The sequence below is a fragment of the Sapajus apella genome, unplaced genomic scaffold (assembly GCF_009761245.1).
Source record: "Sapajus apella isolate SASKATOON/1434 unplaced genomic scaffold, GSC_monkey_1.0 scaffold1, whole genome shotgun sequence".
NCBI lineage: Eukaryota > Metazoa > Chordata > Mammalia > Primates > Cebidae > Sapajus > Sapajus apella.
Window position 1 is genome coordinate 42667551 of NW_022436941.1, and position 19216 is coordinate 42686766.

Below are 19216 nucleotides of genomic sequence, written 5' to 3' on the forward strand. Positions count from 1 at the left end.
GGATTTGATCCTACCCTAGTTGGATCTTGGAAGTCCTCTGAGAGTCTGAGGGGACGTGCCTCTGAATTCTGCACAAACTAATATTTCCTGGGGTCTAACAGTAGTTTTGATGTTTGAAGAGAAACTCAGAATAGTTGGCTGCCTTCTCAGAGTAGACACTGACTGCTCCCTGCTCATGCTCTACCTTAATGAGCTATTTCTGATCTCTATTATTCCTTCTCTTCCTGTCTTAACTGCCTGTTTAGAGTCCCTGGGTTTGAGTCTTATTCAAATAGCTGACATGAGATATGCAGTACTGGACACTGCTGTTCATTCTTAGGTCATTCTGAGCAACACTAGGTCATTAACCAGGCAGTAGGTAATTGAAGTCACTCTAGCCTCCGTTCAAGGTGGTGAAGATATGGGGGTGCTGATTATATCAACTCTTTCATTAGGAATGTATCATGAAGCATCTGAGTAGAAAACAGGCATTATTAGGTTTCCCAGGACACAATTTTAACTGGCAAGCACCTGGCTCGACTATTCTAATCAAGGAGTTGATGACATTTCTTCAACATATAATCCATGATGGAAGATGCGTGGACAGTTCCACATTCTCTGAATGCATTTCACAACTCCTGATACAAAGCCTCATATTCTGTACTCAGAAGGCACTCAATAAATATTGTGGACTGACTCTTAAAATTCCAAGAAAATGATGATATTGTACAAAGCAGGCAAATACTGGGTATAAGTGCCTACCCATGTGAGTCAGTTGATTCGGCAGGTCATAACTTATGCTGCTGGCTTATATCACCATTCTACTACAGAATATTATCAATCCAAATTGAAAATCCTACCCTTGTCAGCAGCAACTAGTCTCCTGACAGACTGTGCCTGTGTATTTATGAAGTGCTAAGAACAAGCAATGAAAATCCTTTAGAGACAAAAGAACAGAGAGGAATAGATACCCCAAACCCAAATATAGTTTTAGTTGTTCAAGTCGCTTCAACACATCACTTTATATTGAGCAAAATATTTAAGACCACAGGCAAGAGTGATTCAGGACCCAATGTGGAAAAAAGGAAATTGTTACGAGTAAAACTCTCCCAGGCTACCAAGGTTCTTATTGGTTTTCATTGCAAATCTTGTCAGGGAGCTTTAGGAAGAAAACAAAACTTTCAGCATCTCTCACTCTCCCCTGATATTAGTCCTAAAGATCCACTGATATGTCGTAAATACTGAAGAGATAGATAAGTGATTATTAGAAGGGAGTGGGGAGGAAGGAAGAAAAGAGGAAAGGAGGGAGGGAGAGAAAAAGAGAGAGAGAGAGGAAGGAAGGGAGGGAGAGAGGAAGGCAGGAAGCTCATATGTATGATTTTAAAAGATATTTCTCTCATACTAACTTATTCTCAAAACTCTTTAAGAATAGAGAGTTACTCTTGAGAGTCCTTTCAAAGGAACTAGATTGACATGTTTAAATGACATAGCTACCAAAGGATGAAATCAAGTCTACACTAGAATTTTTTGCCCATTGCTCTTATCTTACACCAAAAGACACTCTGTGATTCTGTAGGTAACATCTACTTTTGTGATGTAATTTCAACATCCATTACTTGAGCCCAGATCATTTCTGCAAACAACAGTCCTATACATTAAGGTCCTGGCTGAAGTTTTCCCTCTGTATGTCCAGTAGACAGGTCAAACACACAAAATTCACCACATAACTCTCTGTCTTTCGATTAAATTTGACCTGCTCCTACCTGTTTTCCAATAAATTATTCCTTTTTAAATTTTTTTTCTTTTTTAGATATATAGTAGGGGTATATATTTATGGGTACATGAGAAGTTTTCCTACAGGCATGGAATGTGTAATAATCAAATCCTGGAAAATGGGGTATCTATCCCCTTGAGCATTTATTCTTTGTTTTAAAACACTTCAATTATTCTTTTTTAGTTATTTTTAAATGCACAACTTTTTAAAAAATGTATAATTTAATTGTTATTGACAATAGGAACCTTGTTGTGCTATCAAATACTAGGTCTTATTCATTTTTTCTAACTTTTTTTTATTCATTAATCATTCCCCACCACCCCTACCCCGCGCCCCTCCGCCTATCTTTTACAGCCTCTGGTGACCACCTGTTTTTGCCAATGTTATGCAACACTCAGCATAAGGCCTGGCCCCATATATGGTAGATGCACAATGAATATTTTAAAAAGGAAAATGGAAGGGAGAAAGGGAGAGAGAGAAATGAATAATAGAAAGGAAAGCTAAGAAAAAGGAAAGCCAATAAAAGCAAGCAAGTGGTAACTTTTAAAAGGAAAGGAAGGAAAAGAAAGAACAAGCAGAAAACAGGAAAGACGGAGACAAGGAAAAAAGTATTATCAACTGGTGGCAACAAAAATAAAAAGAAAGCATAAAATGAAAAGAAAATGATCTCTGATGGCAGTCCAGCCAGTTCAGTGTTTTTCTATGAATATCAACTAGAAAACCAGGCTGAAACAGGATTATGACTGTCACCAATGAAAAATCCTCATAATGATGTCTCCTTGTAATGCGTGCATTGGTTTATGAACCCAAACTCCTTAAGTCAGCACGACAAATCTGGCTAATGGTCTTTAGAGCAGCCTAAATTTGCCCTTTAGGGTTGTGATTTAGCTGACAGATGTGTAAAAACCCTGGTAGCCAGTTACCTCAATATTGATTACGTATCTGTGAGGCTCATAGACATGTTTTTCCAGCTAAGGTCAGCATTACCTTAAGCCTTGTGTTCTGATGCTGAGTTGTCTGTATTAGAGGGCATGACATAAATTCAGTTTATGGCTTGGCCACTTCCACTTTATACCACTGGTGTTTGTGTAGATGAATATGGAAGACATTGATCTAAAGTTCTCTTCTGGGAAATAAATGTGTGTCAGTGAATTTTGGGTTAAAGCCAAAGCCTGTTGCCATCTCTCCCTTGTACAGAAGCAAAGCCAAGTCCTAAAGGTGTCAGAGGGCATTTCTAAGTGAATCTGGACAACAAAGATGCAGCTGTCAATGAAGCCTGCCCTGATGGCCTTGTTTAAAACTACAAAGTGACACTTTTGCCACATTCCCAATCCCCCTTAACCTGCTCTATATTTTTTTATTGCACTTAGCACCTCCTAACATATTTCATGATTTATGCTATTTATGGTTTATTCACTTATTCCACTAGAATATAACTGAATGAGGTCAAGAATATCTATTTTTGTATTTTTAATTTTTATGGGTTCAGGATAAGTGTACATATTTATGGGGAACATCAGAAATTTTGGTACAGGTTTACGATGCACAATTATCACATTAGGGTGTATGAGGTATTCATCACTTCAAGCATTTATCCTTTCTTTGTATTACAAATAATCCAATTATACTCTTTTATTTTTAAATATATAATAAATTATTGCCAGTTATAGTTATCCTGTTATCCTATCAAATGCTAGATCTTATTTATTTATTCGACTGTATTTTTGTACCCATTAACCATCCCCACTTCTCTTCTCCCTGTCCCCGCCCACTATCCTTCCCAGTGTCTAGTCCGTGATTGTACTCCCTGTTTCCATGAGTTCAGTTTTAATTGCTAGTTCCCACAAATGAAGATAACATGCAAAGTTTGCGTTTCTGTTCCCAGCTTATTTCACTTAAAATAGTGTCCTCCAGTTCCATCCATGTTGTTCTAAATGATAGAATCTCACTCTTTTTTATGGATGAAAAGTTCTCCATTTTGTATATGTATCTCGTTTCCTCTATCCGTTCATCTACTGATGTACATCACCTATTTTGTTCACTAGTGTATTCAAAGCATTCAGAACAGTGACTGTCACATAATAGGCACTTGATGCATATATTTTGTCAAATGATGAATCAATGAATGAAGATCGGTATTCTGTATTGTGGTGTGCAAGGAGGCAGGTACAAAGATATAAACATTAGGATCTTTGCCTTTGAAGAGCTTATGATTTAGTTGGGAAAATAAACACTCAGAAAAGTGGAGAAAAAGTCTTGTGAAATAACAAACATTAACAAATAGAATTACATAAATTAATAAATACAGTGGAATTATAAGGGAGGCAGCTAATTGTAGCAGGCATAACACTAGGCTTGGAAAATTGTGTTGAATCTTGGCTCTTCCATGTAGCAACTATGTTACATCACGTATGTCACTTAAATACTCTAAGCATCAGATTTCTTGTTAGTATAAGTAAATAATTGTGGCTTCCTCATAGGATTCTTGTGAGAATAAAGTAAGATAAATGTGAAAGTAACTGGCTAATAATATTTAATCAATGTGTCTATTAAATGAACAGACTTTCTCATATACAGATACGAAAAGGCAAGCAGAGTTGTTAGTTTACTTGCACAAGGTCACACAGTTAGTGTTGGATTAGGAATCCCAAGACTTCTGGTTTTCAGCCCAGTGTTACTGAAAATAGGACATAATGCTGCCTACCGTGTCCCTCAACTTATTCCTCTGAGCAATTCTGTTTCTTATACACAACAAAAATTTATTATTTGTTCTAGAAAAGGAACATCATTTCCCTGAAATGTCCTCATTGGGCTCCAAGATGTCTAAGCTCTGTCTCTTTTTTAATCGGTTTACTTGTGAAGGAGCAATTTGCTTTATGACCTCTTTGCAGAGTCTGAAGGGTTTATGACCATGTGGTGTCAACAAGAAGCTCTAAGATGCTTCAGTTCCATTTGCTAGCTTCAGAGTCTTCATATTGCAGGAGGCTATTTGTTCCGAAAAGACTGGAGTTTGAACATTAAGTCTGAGCACTCCTCATGCTTTTAAGCTTACTGTCAAATGGAACAATCACTTCTCATGGTCTATTCTACAACCAAAGCAGCATTTTCTAAGACAGTATCATCAGTATTAATGTAATATGTTTTTAATAATAAAACATCAACTTTTCCTTTTGCAAGGCTCAAACAGGCTGGGTGAGTCTGTTGTAGTCAGTCTCATAACCTTTTTGTTAGTGGAAATAAAGATTTTCAGGGAGCTGACAAACATACTGGCTCAAGTCTAGAAACTTGCAGTACTGAACGTGTAATCATAGAAAGGATATGCTATTTCCTTACTTTCAAATACGTAAGTTGAGGCAGGTGTAAGCAGAGAAGAGAGTAACTAAAGGCTCAGAGGCCTCAAACCTATCCATCATGCAACTAATTAGCACCACATGAATCCTAAATTTTGTAGTGGAATTCCAAAATAATGCTGAGGGGCAGGAAAGGAGTATGGCAAAGATAACGCAAGCAAGAGCTCATTCTAACTACCCCAAGCACAAAAAAGTATAGTTGTTGTTGAGATATCACTGTGTTGGTAATTAAAGAGCAGAATATGAAACACAGTCAAACAACACTTTCAGCCTCTCAGATGACACACTCACTCTTGCCTCTGCCATAATCTGTGAATCTGTTCCATTTTCCTCCCTCGGATGATCTGATTTTTTTCCTCCTTACCAATCAACAGTTATATGAACTTTAAGGTCAAATTCCCAATGTTCACTGACCCAAACATTTGTTGTCTCAATTTTCATGATCCTAAAAAATGACAGAAGAATCTTACTGGTCTTGTCAATCTTTTCTAACTAGGACACCCATATGGCTGGGAACTCTGGGAGAAGTGGGGTCACATGAGCAGCAGAGCCTGTAGTAGGGGCAAGTTCTTCAGAAACCTAGAGTTGAAAATGATAATCAGACCTCCAAGAGTAAGAAACATGCTTGCTTATTAATTCTGGAATTAATCCATTTCTCCAGTCACCATATCTTGTTGTAGCCAAAAATACTGCCATTGTTCACCTTTATTACTATATCACCTCTAAACTATTCTCTCTGTGTTCAGATTCTCCTCTTCTAAATCTGTTCCTGCTGCAATCAGAATAATTTTTCTATGTCATTTTCCTGCCCAATACTCTAAAATGGCTCCCTGCTTGCTCCTTAGAGGGAGACAAAGTCCAGATTCCTTAACATGCATCACGAAGCCCCATCTGGCCCAGGGTCACAGACTAGGGCCTCTTTGTTTCTTGCTCTCTCTCAAAGCCACCCACTGTGCCGTGGCTCAGACAAACTACTTCTCATTTTTTAGGCACATCAGACTCTTTCTTGTCTCCAATTCTCTGCATATTCTGTTTATTCTACCTGGCATACTGTCCTCCTTTCTTATATCCATCAAGTTAGAGTTATCTTTAAAATTCAATATGAATGCACATGTCTCAAAGAAACATTTTTTGATCTCACACCTGCCAGGACAGGGATCCCCTGTGTATTCCAGCTCTAGCACATATTACCCTTTATTATCATGGGCTATTTACTCTTCTATGCCCTCACCCCACAGAATACCAGCATCCAGGTGGCAGACCTTTCTTGCAATGTATTGTATCTTTCCACACAGAGCCTGGCACATAGTAGATACTCAATAAATATTTCTTGACTAAATGAAGGAGAAGACAAAGGCATCTTAAATACTTCTGAAATCACTGCCTAGTACGAGCCTGTAGTCATTCAGCCACTGCTTGATAACTGTCATCTTCTTTCTGCATCATGATTAACAGGATAAAGCAGTCCAAAGAAGTAGCAAAGCAGAGTCTCCATAACTTTAAAAATCAACATGACCTTCTGCTTTTCCCTAAAATATACTTCAAGTGATTGCAAAATATATTACTTTCTGGTTTGCACCCTTAGGCCTGTCCTCTAGCACTGAAATGATTGGAGGTACTTGGAATTGGCCTGCTGACAGGTATTTACATGTACACATTGCAAGAGATATGCCTCTGAGTCCCCATGTCCCCACTGTCCCTCTAACAAAACATAGAAAATTAAAGGCCTTAACTGAGAATGTAACCTCAACCTCCAAAATAAATTGCACACCAAGCACATCCCCACACAACCTCCTAAAGATCATGTTCTGAAAAAACCAACTTTGCACAGATCAGGAAAGAAACGTGATAACTCGTGGCTTTTTTTTAAGTAATTTTCTTTCTCTTTATATCTGTCATGGTTGTTCATAACTTTTTACCAGGCTTAGCTTCTACTATTATTTGAGGGATACTTTGTAGAACCCACTTAAACTTACAAATAGTGTCTTCCTACCCTCTGTGAATCCACAGGTTACCCATCTGGAACATGCCTACGACATTGAAACCTATCTGTGGGATTGTCATGTCTCATTAAAAGCTAGTCAAGAAAGCAAAAAGCTGTTTAACTTTTTAACTGCCCAGAAACACAACCTGATTAACATGAGTAGACATTTAGTAGTTTATGAAACAAGGTTCTAACCAGCTTTTAAATCTACTAATCTTCTCTCATGGCTGTGCCCCGGAGTCCCAGAAAAGCAGCCACTTAGCTCTTATCTCACATTACCTAGTCCCAGGCCCTTGGCCAGTTTTTATGTGTGACTTTATGGTCACAGCAATAGCCCACTAGCAGAAGTAACTTGCACTAGTTGAGTATTTAAATGCTATCCATGCTAAAATCAGAGTAAGAATAGTATTTGATTTTTAAGATGAAACTTTTAACTAGAAAATTTTTTTTCTCCTTTCTTAAAAGTTTGAATTAAATCTCTCTTTTATGAAAACTCTGCTCTCCTCATTGGTTGGCATTTCACTGAAGTCTGATAACAGCAGCTTTTACTGAGATGAACATCTCTCTAATGCAGTGCTTCCCTCTATATCTCAGCATCAGTTTTCATATGTACAAAATACATGTTGTAAATGATGATGTGGCAGCTACCTGGCTTGCTCATGATGCCTGGTACTCTTGTCAGGGGCAAAAAGAGCAACAAAGGGGACATCGTCTTCCCCAAGAAGAGGGCTTCGTCCAGGAGTGACCACATTTCAGTCTTGTCTATTTATTAGTTTCAATATTCAAAAACTTAGACCAGATTTCTGTCATGGTGATGAGCCTCTGCAAAATGTTAACTCACACCAATCTCAGTGGAAAGCTACTTTTAAAACAAACAAAACAAAAGAAAGAAAACATACTAATTTTATTTCGGTGTAGCAGAGTTTTGTTTTTGTTTTTCGTTTTTCTCACACCTTCCAGTAGAAGAGTAGTTTCAGGATTCAGTGGGCATAAGAGTTGGTGCTTGGGTAGCTCGCCCACATTTTACAGGCATCCTTGTACTACTCAGATCCATCTTTTACAATGTTAGCCCTGCACATAGAATGTCATTGTGTTATTAATTTAACGTGTTTTTGGAATTTTGATTTCAGCAAGCAAATGGTTTCATACCTCAGTTCTTTCCAAAAACAGATACCTAGTTCTTCCAAAGTATAATTTTATATGAAACCTTTTAAAAAAGACTCCACATTCCCCACATGTCCTCATTGCCTCTCATCTCTCAACCTTTGACAAGCTACATTCTACTTGCACCATTCTGGTGGATATATTTCCTGAAACCAACAATCTTCTAATGATCGTTTTCTAGACTTTTTCTTGTAAGACCTGTTGAAGGCTCAGCACAGGTCACTATCATTTTATTTTTTATACACTCTACCTTTTTAGCTTCTAAAACTTTGAGACAAGTTTGCTTTTCTTTATCTCACTGACTGCTCTTTCTCTAGTTACTTAAACTTTTTCTTACTCTTGACCCAGGACCGGGTATTATTCAGAATTCTTTTCTTAGTTATGACCTTATTTCTCTTCTCAAAGGAGTAGATTGTTATGACCCAGGTACGACCAAGAGCTTCTGAATATAACACAAAAAGCATATGTGATAACGGGGAAGATTGAAAAGTTAAAATTTATCAAAACTTACAATGTATGTACATCATGGGACACCACCAGGAAAGTGAAGCAACAAATACAGATAGAGACAATACTTGGAAATCATATATCTGATACGTATTTATATCCAGAAAATGTAAAAAATTCTTACAACTCAGCAATTAAAAAAAATCAGCTTTCGAAGGAGCAAAGCATTTCCACAGACATTTATCCAAAGAAGTTATATGAATGGCTAATAGGCACACAAAAACATGCTCAATATCATTAGCTGTAGGGAAATCTTAGTAAACACATGCTGCATCAGCCTCTACATATTACATCACTCTACTTCTGTTGCCTCTGGTTTCCAGTTGGTTAGGTCAATGGGAAGTATTAATAGAAGATATAAGCATAGTAAGAAATATAGACATTGAAGAATTTATTCCCCAGCAACCTCCTGTGGGGTTTTGTGCTGAGGGAGAATGTGTTACTCTAACAATGGCACAAGCCTTGCTGGATGATCCTCTCACAGACTTGCAGCTACAGTGACAGGCCCTGGTACCCACTTCCTCCACTTTCATCTTCAGGCTTGCTTTCTCATTCACTCCCAGGAGCACTTCATCATTCCTTCTTGTTTTTTTGTTTTAATCTTGCTCTGAACCATGTAAATGATCCCTTCATAAATCTTTCTTCCACCCCGTTTTTTGAGTGGACCATCTATTTTGAAGAAGCAGGCTACTAATGTAGCCACCACTCTCCACAGAAGAGTCCCATCTCATCAGGTATCTTCTGAGGAGCAAAGCACAAGCCCCCACCACTCCACAATGCCATGGACACCTATCTTTTCTTTCTGTCTTTGAAAAATTCTTTTTAGCTGGAGTAAATCCTTCTCTCTGTTCAGGTTTTCTTCAGAAGCCCTTTCCTTCTCTGTCCGAACAATACACAGCATAGCGTCCTCATAGACTTGATTTTGAAAAGAAAATTAAGAAAGGAAATTGTCATGTAGTTCTTACATTACCACAAACCTCCCTGTGAGATAAGAGGGCCTAGAAATTGTGTTATTTAAGAAAAGGCAAAGAGAAAGAGGAGACAACTTCAATCACTGATAAAAACATTACCTCTGCCACACTATCATCTATGCCAGCATTTCTCAACTGGGGGCAATTTTGCCTTCTAGGGGATATTTGGCAATCTCTGACGGCATATTTAGTTGTTACACAGGAAAAGTACTAATGCTATCTCATGGATGGAAGCCAGGGATACTGCTGAATGTTTTACAATGAACAAGACAGCCCTTGAATCAAAGAGCTAGTCAACTCAAAATGTTAATACTGCTGAGGTCCCTGAATTATGCTGATTTACATGGTTCTATGAAGAGGTGAGTGGCTATACCTTTAGCTGGCTGACTGCTACGCCTGCATCTATCAGCTGGGCAGAATCCAAATTCCAGGTTTCCACTCACAAGTTTAGAGTATGTCTCTAAACATACTTGCCAGATAGAATATGCCTCACTTTATTCTACACATTTTCAGTTAAATGGAATATCTTTGTGGTTCCTTTACTTACCCTTCCAAATAATTATATCTATGATTTCCTAATTCTCCTGTCTTAAAGTGTTCTATTACTGTTTGCTGAACTAGTAGCCTCTCCTCCCCATCCTCAGGTGTCCAAACTAGGTCAATACATCACCAGGTCAAAAATCTTTTCCCATCTCGAGCCCACATTACTCCATATGTTTCTATCTTAGTCATAGGAAGAAGATCTCCCACATCAAAATCTAGAACTTTCAATCATGTTTATCTTCTCCTTAATGTTTACTAACATTTTATTTTTAATAGTGAAAAACTGAATGCAATCTAAATGAGAACACATAAGACAGTGATTGCATAAAGTACATCCAATGAATTTATCATGCAGTTAGCAAAATAGTAGTTAATACTCTACTTTATAAATGAGAACATGTGGTATTTGGTTTTCTGTTCCTGCATTAGTTTGCATAAAATAATGGCCTCCAGCTCCATCCATGTTGCTGCAAAGGACATAATCTTAACTTTCTTTTGGCTGCATAGTATTTCATGGTGCCTATATATCACATTTTCTTTATCCAGTCTACCACTGATAGACATTTAGGTTGATTCCATTTCTTTTATATTAGGAATAGTGTTGCAATGAACATACGCATGCATGTTCCATTTTGTAGTGGGAGGATGAAAAGGATCAGGAAAAATAACTAATGTGTACCAAACTAATATCTGGGTGATCAAATAATCTGTACAACTAACCTCCATAACAGTTTACCTGAATAACAAACCTGCACATGTACCCTTGAACTTGAAATAAAAGTTTTTTAATTTGTTTGTTTGTTTTTAGGAGACGGAGTTCGCCCTTGTTACCCAGGCGGGAGTGCAATGGCGCGATCTCGGCTCACCACAACCTCCGCCTCCTGGGTTCAGGCAATTCTCCTGCCTCAGCCTCCTGAGTAGCTGGGATTACAGGCACGCGCCACCATGCCCAGCTAATTTTTTTTTGTATTTTTTTAGTAGAGACGGGGTTTCACCATGTTGACCAGGAAGGTCTTGATCTCTTGACCTCGTGATCCACCCGCCTCGGCCTCCCAAAGTGCTGGGATTACAGGCGTGAGCCACCGCGACCGGCCTAAAAGTTTTTTTTTTTTAAAGAAGGGAGCCTAAAAGAGAGTAGAGCTTTCTCCCTGTAATCGTGGATCTATTTTCAGGCATATACTTTATTTGCAGGCATATAATGAAGTATAAACTTATTAGTTAATTTTTTAAAAAGTGACCATAAAAATGTTTCTTACAAAATCTAGAACTTTCTGTGGTGATTTTGAGCTGATGAGAAAATTGCCAGACAAATGCTGATCAGCTTCCACTGCCCATGATGTCTAAGCACACTGTGAGTACACACCAGGACCCTGGGCTAAAATGCTTCAACATCGTTTCTTTCCATTCTGTTATTTGAATTTTAGAGCATAAAACTTTACAATCCCTCACTAAAGCCCAGCAATTGAGTGCACCTGTGGTAGGTTGTTCTTGCTGACTATTGTTTTTAAAAACCACAATAATCCTCTGGTTTTTCTTTCACTTGATCCTTTTATGGGTTTTGTATTGTAGGATAGCTGCATATTACATGAAATTTAATCAAACAGCTACTTTTTTTTTTGTAATTAAATGGAAATCTGGGCCTCTGCTTTGTCAGTAACCTTTGACTGACCCTGGATCTCTATAACCAGGTATATAAAAAATTAAAGATTTTATGTCAGAAGCTAAGAAAAGTGGCTATTCGTCTCCCAGCTCCATTCTTTGCTGCCTGGTCATAGAGTTCTGGTTTCTTTCTCATTGCAAATTGGGTAAATGCCCTTCCAACGTTTTGTGTCACATTTCCATAAATTCAAAATTTAGTTTTGACTATATGGTAAACTTGCACGTGTTTTTCTGTGTGCTAGATAGACCTATTCTTAGCTTGTCTAATCTCACTTTTTAACTTTAGTTTTAGATATTGGTAACTTTATTTTCAAAAGTACCTTCTCAAAGGTAAACCTAGACTGTTGTTTTCAGAGTTAGTAGTAATGAAGTATCTAATATATTTCACAAGAAGTATTCCCTTAGATTTTTATAGGGTATCCCTCTTAGAATTCAACATACTTTGTTTCTGTACATCTCCTGGAGTTCTTTGGTGTATTAGTCGGAGTTCTCCATTGACACAGAACCAATAGGACACACACACAAACACACACACGTGTATAAAAAAGATTTATAAGGAGTTGACTCACATGATTGTGGAGGCTGAGAAGTCTCATGCTCTGTTGTCTGCAAGTTGGAAGTCCAGGGAGCCAGCAGTGTAGCTCCAGGTTAAGTACAGGAGAACGATGTCCCAACTCAAAAGCAGGCAGAGAGTAAGTTCTCCCTTACCCCACATTTTGTTCTATTTGGGCCTCCAATGGATTGGACGATGCCACTCACATTATGGAAGATAATCTGCCTTACTTTTTCTACCAATTCATGGGCTAATCTCACCAGAAACAGCCTCACAGACATTCTCAGAATAATGTTCAACCAAATATCTGGGCATCTCATCTCCCAATCAATTTGACACACAAAATTAATCATCAAAATTTGGTAGCTCTTGTCTCTAAAACTCAAGAAAATACAAGAGCTAGAGTCCTATTGATCTAGTCAGATTTACTCTTAGAGCAAAGCTAGAAACTGTGTGTTCCTTACAAAGGATGCTCGTATTTTTCTAATTTCATACCCAGAACACCTCACAGTGCCTAAAAAATAGTAAGAAATGAGTAAATGTTGAATTCTTCACTCTGTGCTATGGGAAGTTCAAGTGAGTATTTGTTTATATAACTTTAACAAATTGAGAAAATCTACATTACCTTCTCTTAGCCCTGCAGCTCTACAAAAACCAGCATCTATATCAAATGGGTAGAAATTCTATATAGAAGGAAACCTAGATACCAGCAATCTCGCCAATATTTATATTTCTTGTAGTACCCATTTAGATATGCCCAGAGCAAAATATGTTTCACATTGGGCCTTCAATAGATGCCGCTCTAAGCTAGACATGATCTCTTTCATTTCCCATTTTCCAATTTACTTGTTAGTTGAATAGAAAGTCAGTATTACAGAATCATAGGGTTTCATTTTCTTATTCTTTTCCTTTGACATGAAAACTGATATCTCAGTAAGAGTGAATTCAAAGATGCAAAAAGACCACATTTCTAAAAGAAAAGACAAGTGAACACAGAACTAATATCAGGGTGCAAGTTCACTTCTATTATGTAGAACTGATTTTCTGATAATCTCCAAAAAACACCACATTTGCTGTATCAATAAATAAATGCAGAAATGAGCCTTGGGTTTATCTTGGCTCCAGAGAGGCTTTGTTGGTATGTCAGAGCCAAGTGAGTTGTCTACAGAAAGCCTTCCATCAAACCTGCCTTGAGTATTAAGTCTAAGGAAGGAACCCCAAAGAACTGCAAAAGATGGATAAGCAATATATAATATTAATAAGTGGCCCAAACTGGACAAGTTAAATCTTCCAAATGCTACCCCCAGTAACTCTAAACTAGCTGTTGATTCCTTTACAGCCCAACTAGGAAGCCATGTGGTTAGTCTAGCCCACAAAAAGTTATATCATCAACTGCTGGGATCCTATTAACAACATATCTTTACTTGATATAAAAGTCATAACATTTATTGGCAGAAAATAATGCATCGTTTATGTTAAAAAATATACAAATATTCAACTCATATACTTATACAAATATTCAACTCATAATTCTACAAATTGTCACCATTTGGGGTAAGATTTCTTTTAGCTATAAAATGGAAGTTATGCCATACCTATGAACGAATATTCTCTCTTCATATCCAGTTTTCAGAAATGATACATTGAAGAAATATGATTATTTCTCCAGTTCAGTTTTTCTGCTTGACCTCATATGGCTGTCAGGCTTACAACAGCTGACAAGACAATTAAGCCAAAGGCAGCCAAAAACAAAGAAAATAACAGGGAATTTTAAATGCTTAGACAAAAAAAGCAAACTTTCAGACTCACCATGCATTGTCAAGTTGTCCCAAATGCTTTCTTGTAGGCTCAGGAAGATGTTGATTACCTGAGCACCAGCTCTGTCAACCCCAATGGGAAGCTGCAATGCCATAAGGGTAACAGAGAAGCTATTGTCAGTGGGCTACTTTAATTTAATTGCGCAGCTAAAAATTATGAGAAAGAAAATATGACCATCATAAAGTGTTACATTAAATCCAAGGAAATTAGAATTCAGCATGATAAAAATAACAGACTACTGAGCCTGAAGAATACCAAGTTGAAAAACCCCCACACTTCAGCGATCTCTTCTGTTCTCTTCTCTCTTCTTATTGGGATAACTTTATCCATTCTGAAGGCTGTATGAATCTACATGCAAAGGATTCTCAAATTTAAATTTCAAAGCTAATCTTCTTTTCCTGTACTCTAGACTTATTTTGCTTTCTTGGCATCTTTATTTGTATTCATAATAAGAATCTTAGAACTTATATGGTCAAAACTACTTGATTCCTCAACATTTTCAATACTTTTTCTCACTAAATTTCTCCATTTCAGTTATTTTACATCCGCCTAAATGATTATGCAAAAACCCAAGAGTCATTCTTCATTCCTCTCTTGTAATGAAATCAATTTATGGTTGGGCAAGGTGGCTCATGCCTGTAATCCCAACACTTCGAGAGGCTGAGTTGGAAGGATCACTTACTTGGGCCAGGAGTTTGAGACCAGCCCAGACAACACAGGAGGAGCCAGTCTGTACCAAAAAAAATAAATAAATAAATTAGCCAGGCATGGTGGCACATGCCTGTAGTTTCAGCTACTCTGGAGGCTAAAGCAGGGGGTGTTGCTTGAGCCCAGAAGTTTGAGGCTACAATTAACTACAATTGCACCACTGCCCTCCAGCCTGGGCAACAAAATGAGATCCTGTCTCTAAAAAAGAAAAAAAGAAAAGAAAAAAGAAATCCATCAGGAAATATTAAGAACTCTACCTCTAAACTAGATCTCAAAGCTCACATTACATTTTTATCATACTTTTTCTGGTTACCATCCTGGACTGCTGTCAACAGAATCTTTCTCCTAGACTCTTTCAATATCCTCTAATTAAAGCCATTTTCTACCCCTGCCCTTCTATAGCCTAGTACCCACATAAAAATTATACTGATACTTTCCACTAGAAAGTAAGTTTCCCAGTCTTGTCCCCCAAAGGATAATTGTATCAACTAGGAAATAACACTTTGTAATGTAGAAACCAACCTCTCTTATTGACCTGTAAAAGTAAAACTACTGAACTTAATGGTGTAGAATGGGAGAATGTAATTCACTTACAATAAAGGTAATATGGAAAGTCATGAGGTGCCTTTGCTTCTCTTCTTCCTCAATCATCAGAGGCTCTGCCTAAAATCAAGTTCTCGTTTTTCTGCATGTGGCTTCCTCTTCTCAATAATTCTCATTATGTCATTTTCTCTTGGCCCACTAGCTGCTAATTATTACCTGTGGAAGTCACCCCAAGCTGTTGAAGGGGATCTGAATGGGCCCATAGTGCAGCCAGTTTGGAGATCTTCTGTGCTCATTCATTCGGGCCAGGTCTGTGTCTACTGCTCTCTGCTTCCCTCGACCTCTCCTTTACCTCCAGTTCTCATTTTCTGAAGAATATAACCTGTATAAATATGACATGGATTCCACAAAGAGTAGTTTTAGGTTGGAATCCCAAGCATGAAGTGTGGTTTCCATATGGCCAGGTGGAAGAACACTGAAAACACATAAGTGAATACAGAGGAAGTCTCTAGTTCATGGTTCTCACATTTTAGTAAACTTCAGAATCACCTTACTACGACACACATTGCTGGACCACACCCCCTGGGTTTTCTAATTCAGTAGTTCTAGAGTAGTCAGAAGTTTTGCCATTCTAACAAGTTCCTAGGTTGTGCTGCTGATTCTCGGAAATCTCACTTTGAGAACTCCAGTTCTAGGCTCCACACTGAAAAGTGGTTGCAAGTGAAAGGAATTCTGTTGTCTTTACCTGAACTTGTTCTTTCCCATCAGAGACTTCCTATAGAGAGTTTAATCTGTGTCACACTTGTAGCCCCTCTGCACCACTGGAAATTGACGGTCAACAGAAGCAACTCTGGACTCTGAAAGGAGAGAAGTTAAAAGATGAGGAGCACTGCAAATAAGAAAACTTGTATGCCTGCCCCTAGGAGAAGTATATCAGATTCATGGGGTAACCTACTTTAGTAAATTTGGCAGTGATTCTTGGTCTTTATATCCAAGAATCCTCAGTCAACTAATATGGGGTGGGTCTGTGTATCAGTATTTTTTAAATTTCACAGGTATTTTTAATACATCCATGATTGAGAACCACTATAGTCTACTGAGGTTTGATCTCCTATCTCTGCTAGACTTCTTCCTTTTTGGCCACATTAGTTTATCAAGTTAGTTATATGCATGTCACCTGAAAGGTATAGAAGTCTCAACCTAAGAAAGTGACTTTCAACCAGCTGTGATTTTTGCTCCCAAGAGGATATTTGGCAATGTCTATATATATTTTTAATAATCACAACTTGGAAGTTCTACTGAAATCTAGTGGGTGGAGGCCAAAGAATGCTGCTGAACTCCATACAATGCATAAGAGAGTTCCTTGCAACAAAGAATTATCCAATCTGAACTATCCATAGTGCTAAAGTGGAAAAACCCTGGGCTAAGCACGGGGCATGTGATTCCCCTGTTTCACCAAGAAGGCTTTGTTCTTAACAATATGCATTTGCTTCAGCAAATTCTGATGGAAACAATCCTGGATCTTTTGATTTTTGGTCATGAGAGAGGGATGAGAAGACACTGAGATCAATCCAAAGAAAGTTTGATAAAGCAAACAAATAAAAAAAATTACTCTTCTCATGATTAAGCCTACAATCAAGACCTAAGTGTGGAACATCAGTAAAATTTTTAAATGTTTCACTTAGTCCTGGTTTTCTGCAATTTTTAAACTTCATTTAAAAATTCCATTTGATAAAACAATTTTAGCATTTAATAGGAAGGCATTGTTAGTTATAAAACCATGTAGTATACTCTCTCGGGAGATTGGAAAAGCTTGACATAGTTTTAAAAGGTCAAAATGGTTTACAATATATTTATGGCACACTGTTTGGGATTAAGAGTGTCATTTCTCAGTCATTTGGTTAAGTTGATATGTAAAGACCTAATATGAAAAGCAGAAACCTTATTTGGGTTTTACTTTATTGATGTCATTGATTCTTCCATCACTGTTTCTCGTCAAGCTGTTCCTGCTAATTATCGCTGGCGCTAAACCACATTCTACATTTTCTCTCAAGATTGGAATGTTTTTTCTCAAGTGAATAAAGAAGGAAGGATCTATCCAAAGTAATAATGCATTTTATTACCTTTCTGTTTGTTTTTTTAATTACCATTGACACTGGAAGCATTTTGTTATTCCTATTGTTTTTATATAATAAAATTAAATTACATGAGAAAATAAAGCCAAGATACATAGTTCATTAAATGTAGGAGCTGATTTCAAATGAACAACAGGGAAACAATTGACATCATTTTCACCAAATTAGGCTGGGAAGAAAATGCTTTACATGCAAATAATATTGAATGTAATGAATATGAGAATGTGGAGCAGTAGATTCCCTGCATAAGCATACATTCTGTTGTTTACTTGAAAAGAATGAGTCATGACAATATGATTGTAAAATAAGCAGATATTTCGAAAAAGCAAATAGTTGGGGAACTGATAGGAGAGAGGAAACCAAGAACTAATATTTACTGAGTAGCTTCTAAGCACCCAGAAAAATGCAAAGTACACTTGACATAGGAAATCTAATTTACGGCAAAACAATGGCTGGATACTGTCAACAAGACAACAAATATATTTAAAATATATCAATTAGAAACTTCCAAGTATGCCTTGGTCCTAATAAGTCATTGACAAGGCAACATATCTGATTTTTCTAAGATCTTTACAGCTCACAAATTCTAAAACCCACCCAATCTCATCTCCTAATTAACCCATGAGCTGAGCAAGAAAGACACTATTATTCTAATTCTAGGGATGAGAAGCTTGACACCCATTAGTGTTGAGCAACTATCTCAGGATCAACCAGCTAGTAAGTTGCAGAATCTGGAGACAGAAAGTATCTTCTTTCTGCCACACCATGCTGCCTATGCAGATACTGTTATGGCCTGAATTAATATTGCTATATTTTGCTATTTTTCTACATTTTGCTATGGAAAGAGTTCTAGAATGATTATGTAAATCTACCTCTCAATAATTCTTTCTGGGCTAGAACTAGAAAATAAGTAGCTATTAAATAAGCTTCCTACTGAAATAATTTGGCAGAGATGAATCGTATTTATTTATGCTGGAGTTTGACTTGACATGGCTTTACCTGAGTGATAGAAGATTTGGCCCCATCTCCTGCATGCACTTCCTCCCAATTCTCTATATCGTTTCTCTCTTCTCAGGCTCAGGCTCCTGCTTTTTTCCCCTTGTTCCATTCTCCTCGTCTACCCTATTTTTCTTTTTTCAGTATTATGAGTAAGGATGAAAGTGTGAATTGGTATAATATTTTTATTTGGAGTAGACATTTACTAGCATGTGTCAAGAGTTTTAAAATGGTCATATTCTTAGATGCAGAACTCCACTTCATATAATGTATCCTAAGGGAGTGATTATAACTGGATGTAAAAACAAGACTCTCGTGTCAGTTTTCATGGAAGTCCGAAGGCAGCAGGTGCCAACCAGTCCCTCGTTATACAGAGAGGGGCTGGGCCACCCAAGTGGGACTGACAAAAGGGATCTGGGAAAACTGCTTTTACAACCCTTACCTATAACATAGGAAGGCTGTGAGCAGAAAAGCTTGGCAAAAGCATTGATCTAAAGCATGTTTTCAATGGCTGTGGCCTTCTGCCTTCCTG

The 19216-nt window shown here is 37.6% G+C and overlaps 1 long non-coding RNA gene across 2 annotated transcripts in view; it reads right to left on the reverse strand.

Annotated features, from left to right (window-relative positions):
- The window catches only part of LOC116549898, a 286175-nt gene that overhangs the window by 114657 nt on the left and 152302 nt on the right, over positions 1-19216 (reverse strand). Inside the window, exons 2-4 of one of the 2 annotated variants that reach the window (XR_004268147.1) lie at positions 16299-16410; positions 14985-15032; positions 14294-14384 (exon numbers count right to left, since the gene is read on the reverse strand). This is a non-coding gene — a long non-coding RNA (uncharacterized LOC116549898). Of the gene's footprint in view, positions 1-13461; positions 14385-14984; positions 15033-16298; positions 16411-19216 lie in introns of those variants that run through there. The other variant, XR_004268146.1, reaches the window with a different exon arrangement.